Source organism: Limulus polyphemus, unplaced genomic scaffold (genome assembly GCF_000517525.1).
Source record: "Limulus polyphemus unplaced genomic scaffold, Limulus_polyphemus-2.1.2 Scaffold2742, whole genome shotgun sequence".
NCBI classification, from domain to species: domain Eukaryota; kingdom Metazoa; phylum Arthropoda; class Merostomata; order Xiphosura; family Limulidae; genus Limulus; species Limulus polyphemus.
In genome coordinates this window covers 123,681-130,299 of record NW_013668352.1, presented here as the reverse complement: position 1 = coordinate 130,299, position 6,619 = coordinate 123,681, and the positions used below count along the sequence as shown (strand labels likewise).

The following is a 6,619-nucleotide window of genomic DNA, read 5'->3' as shown; positions in this document are numbered from 1 at the left end:
ATTTAGTTAGTTAGTTAGCCATCAGGGACTCCAGCAGTTTGTTAGTCATCAGGGACTCCAGCAGTTTGTTAGTCATCAGGGTGTCCAGCAAATAGTTAGTCATCAGGGACTTCATCATTTAGTTAGTTAGTTAGCCATCAGGGACTCCAGCAGTTTGTTAGTCATCAGGGACTCCAGCAGCTTGTTAGCCACCAGAGAGTCCAACAGTTAGTTAGCCATAAGAAAGTCCAGCAGTTTGTTAGTCATCAGGGTGTCCAGCAGTTTGTTAGTTACGAGGGTGTCCAGCAGTTAGTAAGTCATCAGGGAGTCCAACAGTCAGTTAGCCATTACAGCAGTTAGTTAATCATCAGGGAGTCCAGCAGTTAGTTAGCCATCAGTGTCCAGTCGAGGTGTTAGGAAGATCAGGTATAGATAATTCGATGACGAGGAACCCACTTTTAGATTAATAATGCTTGTAGACGGCTTGAATGGGTAATGAAGAAATACTTTAACATAAGTTTAACATAACAGCAAATGTACCTGATGATGACAAAACCTCGTCGAAACGTTGTACATTTGCTGTTATATTAAAGTTTTTCTTCATTACCCATTCAAGTCGTCTCCAATCATTATTAGGTATAGATAATCTAGGTTTAACTTAAACCTGAGACATTTGTATTAATAGATGAAAATAATGAACCATTTGATTAACTTTTCATTTCTTAAGAAAAAGTTTTTGGGACAATTTTGTTGGATTTTATGTGCAGCAAAGTAAAAATATAAGAGAAAAGGAACATCTTACCCAGAAAAATAGAACAACCCACATTCTCTTCAAATGTGTTATAAACTTAGTGGTGTGAACAACCCACATTCTCTTAAAAAGTATACCATTATTGGTGTGAACAACCCACATTCTCTTCAGAAGTGTTATAAACTTAGTGGTGTGAAAAGCCATGGTTGTATTTAGAATTATTATAAATTTGGTGGTGGTAAAACCAGGGTTATGTTTGGAAGTATTATAAACTTAGTGGTGTGAAAAATCCACGTTCTCTTTGGAAGTATAAAATTATTGGTGTGAACAACCCATATTCTCTTCAGAAGTATATAACATTATTGGTGTGAACAACCCACATTTTAATAATTTTATACTTCTAAAGAGAACTTGGATTTTTCACACACTAAATTTATAGAATGTCTAAACACAAACTTGGTTTTTTCACACCACTAAGTGTGTAACACTTTTGAAGAGAATGTGGGTTGTTCACACCAATAATGTTATACTTTTGAAGAGAATGTGGGTTGTTCACACCAATAATGTTATACTTCTGAAGGGTGTGAACAACCCACATTCTCTTCAGAAGTATAACATTATTGGTGTGAACAACTCACATTCTCTTCAGACGTATAACATTATTGGTGTGAACAACCCACATTCTCTTCAAAAGTATAAACTTATTAGTTTGTGCATAAAAACTTTTATATCACAGTTCACGAACATACTTCTTTTCGTTATTTAATTTCATATAAAGTTCACCGGCTCAAGTAATTCGTGTGATTATTTGATATGGTGTGCTGACATAACACTGTAATCTTAAGGTGTTGTAGAGGAACTGATAAGATGACGCTTGTAGTTCCAAACTGTTTCAGGAAGAACATGGTGACTGTTTAACATGCAGCGTGGAAGATCTTTTTATGGCTGTGTTTGGTTTTAGCCTCGTAAAGCTAGACCATAATAGGTGATGAATGGGGGAGGGCGGAGTCACTGCATGATCTTGCCACAGCTAGTTGCTGTCTGCTTCTGATGGTTTCAGGTTAAAATCTTTATGATCCGTGAGGGTTTACCTTTTCTTGACCGAAACTACGTCGTGAATGGTTAGTACCCCGTCACGACTTACTTTCGGCCGTGCCAGGATTTTTAATTAGTTTGTACAGTTTTACGTGTCCAGGAGTGTAAATTACGAATAAGAGAGAATGCAGAAAAGCGGGAAAGCCTTACAGTTACACATTTAATATATATACCTGTATGTAATGAAAGAATGCATCGCTGAATTACAGATTGCAAACGTTGTGTCATAAAATTAAACAAACGAACAGGTGTAGTGTTTGGAAAAAAAAAACACCAAAAAAATGGTGAAACTTAAATTAAAGGTAAATATATATTTACACAAAATCTACCCGGAAAACGTAAAGTTATTTAACCCTAAGCAATGGTTATAAGTGAAGAATATCTTGACAAGCTTATGTTTTATATATATTTTTTTAACTAAGAAGAGGAGCTTAACCGTTCTTCTACGAATGACTTCTTCTGTATTAGAAGTAATTAAATAGTAAAGACAGACAATATTAAATACCATAGTAGAAACAGATACATTACTAAATACCATGCATTTCAAGAAAGCCTTTAAAATGAATTCCTTTATTTACGGGTTGTTTATAAATCTTAAAATAAATAAATAAATCTATTAAATATCAAATCATATATATATATATATAAACCTTTACTTTTTGTTGCTTATATTTATCTGTTATAAAAATACTTTGTATTTAACTTTCACAGAAAACCACCAATCAGATTTAAAAACGTAATCCACGAGTGGATAATTCTAATATATTAATTTTTTTTCGTTCCCATCAAATGTTATAAGATTTAAGCACTATAACAATGAAATGATATCTGAAGTGTATTAAAGAAGCATTGAATATCAAGAGGAAACATTGTATTTGTAGTCATTTGTTGAGCTGGCTATTTTGTGATTTGACATGATAAAAGCAGTGAACTGTAAAGCTACTGCGCAGTTAAGAGATGTGGACAAGCCCCTGTTGAGCAGAATCAGCCCTGTTGCCATGCTCGCGCCGGCGAAGAAGCCTTTACCATTTAACGTAATGTGAAACAATCCTAATCGCATCTCTGAGGTACATCGGAACAACTTGTTTTGATGATTGAAGTTTGACAGCACTAACGATACTTGACGTTCAGTCGGACTTAGCTCACTATAATTCCTTTCTTGCTAATAATATCTAAGTGTGGGACATAAAACGACTTTTGTCGTGCAGTTAACCACGGCTAATAGTCGACCAGTTAGTTAATAAGATAGTTTGGCTGTTGGCCCAGTTGAACATGTCCCCCCCCCCTCCTGTTCAATCGTGTAACTAGAAAAATTACCCCTTGTCTGTCATCTTGGCTCCATCAGCCTGGAAATACTACTTGACATGTTACTATTTACTGCTTTCATTTATTTTGACATTTTCTATCTTCTTGTTCCTGGATAAAAACCAATTTTTACCAAACATTTCTCTTGCTAGCTTATTTCTCAATGTGCGCTAAACGAAGCTGTATGCAGTGAAATTTAAAGATGGAATTGAAAAATTACGTACGTTATCAAAAACGTTCGTCACTATGGAGACGCGTCTGTTAGCGAAGAAACACAAGAGATAACATGAGTTAATGAAATATAAACTGTCTAGGTCAAGCGACTATTATTGTTAAAAAAATATTTGACGTTTCGATAGGTCACAGATGAAGATCTGTAAAAACCCTATCGTAGTTACCGTATAAAGCACTAAGAAATGACGTCAGGACCTAACGAGTTTAGATAATTACCTTATATGGTAATTGACTTTACCCGTCAACAGGTCATTCTACAAACAATGGGTAAAGTATTGTTATCTCTGTGTTATAAGAGTAATAACTAGCTAAAAATACAATTAGTTCTTATTGACTTTACATTGCATTAAATACGGGTTGTTTGTTCAACACTCTCGTTTATGTTGTATTTTTCTTGTTGCCGTATATTGGGGTTTCCTGTATTTTGTTTTTTATAACGTATTCCGGGTTACGGCTAAGTTTCAGTTACTAGATCGCAACGTCCTCTAGAGTATGATATCCTTTGTTCACTCATTGAACTAACTTCGGACATGTATTATTAATATATAGACAACGGTTTTCACTCGTTGGGCTTACACAAACTACACCTGTGTCATCACATCGTGAGGTCTTCACTACGACAGCGGCCCGACATCGCCAGGTGTTTAGGGCACTCGACTCGCAATCTGCGGGTCGCGGGTTCGAATCCCCGTCACACCAAACATGCTCGCCCTTTCAGCCGTGGGGTCGTTATGATGTGACTGTCAATCCCACTATTCGTTGGTAAAAGAGTAGCCCAAGAGTTGGCGGTGGGTGGTGATGACTAGCTGCCTTCCCTCTAGTCTTACACTGCTAAATTAGGGACGGCTAGCGCAGATAGCCCTCGTGTAGCTTTGCGCGAAATTAAAAACAAACAAACACTAGGACAGGACAACTCCGTCATCAGGTCTTCACTAAAGGGATAGTATCATATTCTTATTTATGCACGTAATTTTTTCTGGAGCATATAATGAAAATGTATACTTTATACAAGAATTTTGATAATAACCACCTTAACAATAATAACCTATTACAATAACCAGTTCTCCCCTTAAAGTTTGTAAGGTTAAGTATAAGAAGACACTGATATTTAAGCTTTATTTCTACAAATCAGTAAATGAAGAGCCCGCCTAATAGTATAAGTCTTATTAAAAACTATTGGCCTGAATACCACTGTTTAATCACATATATTTACATAAACATTAACTCTCAAAAATCTCTGTACGTTAACTATAAATAATATTATTCTGATAAATAGCCTGTAAATAACTATAAGTAGTGTTGTATGTGTGTTTATTCTTAAGCGCAAAGTTATAGAATGGGCTATCTATACTCTGCCCATAGCGGGTATCGAAACCAGAATAATTCAATGTGTAAATAAGTATAAACAGTATTATTGGATATAATGGATGTAAATACGTGTAAATAGTATTATTGGATATAAAGGATGTGAATACGTATAAATAGTATTATTGGATATAAAGGATGTGAATACGTATAAATAGTATTATTGGATATAAAGGATGTAAATAGGTATATACAGTATTTCTAAATTATCATACCTTTACCTTAGCATAAATGGTATTTATTCTCATCAACATATGTACGTTTCATGTATTTTTAGCATTAGTAATTAATCTGATCTAATAGTCTGACTTGGTCACATAAACAGATCCCTAAAAACAAGTTTAATAGAAGATTTCAGATTTTGAGCTGAGAACAGATATAATCCAAGAATCACACTTTACAGAAAGTTTCTAATCTTTCAATGTTTCCCGATTGTCGAGGGTATAAGTTCATGTGGACATTGTTATTATCCAAAGTGAACACATTCCTTCATGCAAGGTACTTCTATAAAACTTTTTAAGTGAGAGAGCCACTAAAGGTTTATAGACGTTGTTACAGGCGTGTGATAAATACCAAATATTTGATTTGACTAGTTATTTACAGCTTTTGATTGATAAACCTTAATTCTGTTACACGTAAAGTAAGGGAATGTAAGTTCTACTATTTTAAGATTCGACTCCTCCCTTTTATGTCACAGCTCTCCCCGCCACTTAATTGGTTTTCAGCTTCTCCAATTGTTTTTTTTTTTCATCATTATTCTTCTTAACATTTTTAAGCTATAAAGAAGGTAAGTTTTACAACAACTTTCTGATAGAATTCGTCAAAGTATGTAGTTTTTTTATATCCAAGTCATGGATTTCAAGAAGAAGAAGGAAAGAAAAACGAGATAAAATCAAAGGCTCAACAATCTTTTTCTAGATGTCCTTTCTGTACCAGCCTAGACGCCTAGGTTACTGTTGCGTTTATAGAGATTTTTTCACGATTTTTGATAAGTTATATCACAAAAAAAAAATCTTTTTTTGTTGTTGTTTCTAGCCATGATTCAAACCAGTTCCTCCAATCCACTGACTTAAAAAAAATGTGCAAATTGTAGTGGTACTCGTAAAAATGAGTGCAATTTGTCATGTCACATATTCGGCTTCAACCTTTGTGTCGAAGCGTCTCTAGCAACAAGGTCGACATGGCATGTCTACTCCCCGGGTGTTTTGGCTGAAAAACCACCAAAAAGGGTTCCACGGCTTTGTTGACGGCTTTATGGCGACAATTCATCTTTTAAAACATGCTTTTTTTACGTCCATCATTTGTTAATTTACAAGAGCTTTAATCCATACTTTCTTTTACTATTTTTCTCTAACATAAAATACACCACTTTTTACATGCTTATAGATATTGTTATCGCAAAATGAAAACAACAAAAAGATATACCGACACAACAAAAGCTTTATTTATCATGGGAATCTACTGTTTTACCACTAGATGGCGGTTAATGTAACTGCTAGTGACTATCACGTTTCACCACGATTGAGGTAAGTGTAACATAGTACTGAGATATGACCGTGGTAAAGTTTTACTAATTACATTTCAGAGGAGAGTAGGATGGACACATTCAACAAATTATCGAACTCCAAAATACAATAACATTCTTTCAGTAGTTTATGATCTCTTTTCAGTTGTATCTTCACCGTATTTTGTGTTATTTCTCAATTAAATACACGAAGTATTTTAAGTTGTTTTCAGTTGTATCCACACCGTATTTTATGTTATTTCTCAATTATATGCACGAAGTATTTTAAGTTGTTTTCAGTTGTATCCACACCGTATTTTATGTTATTTCTCAATTATATGCACGAAGTATTTTAAGTTGTTTTCAGTTGTATCCACACCGTATTT

At 34.6% G+C, this 6,619-nt stretch overlaps 1 protein-coding gene across 1 annotated transcript in view; it reads left to right on the top strand.

Annotated features, from left to right (window-relative positions):
• The window catches only part of LOC106467796 (protein Wnt-5b-like), a 37,164-nt gene that overhangs the window by 20,852 nt on the left and 9,693 nt on the right, over positions 1 to 6,619 (top strand). The window lies entirely within an intron of this gene.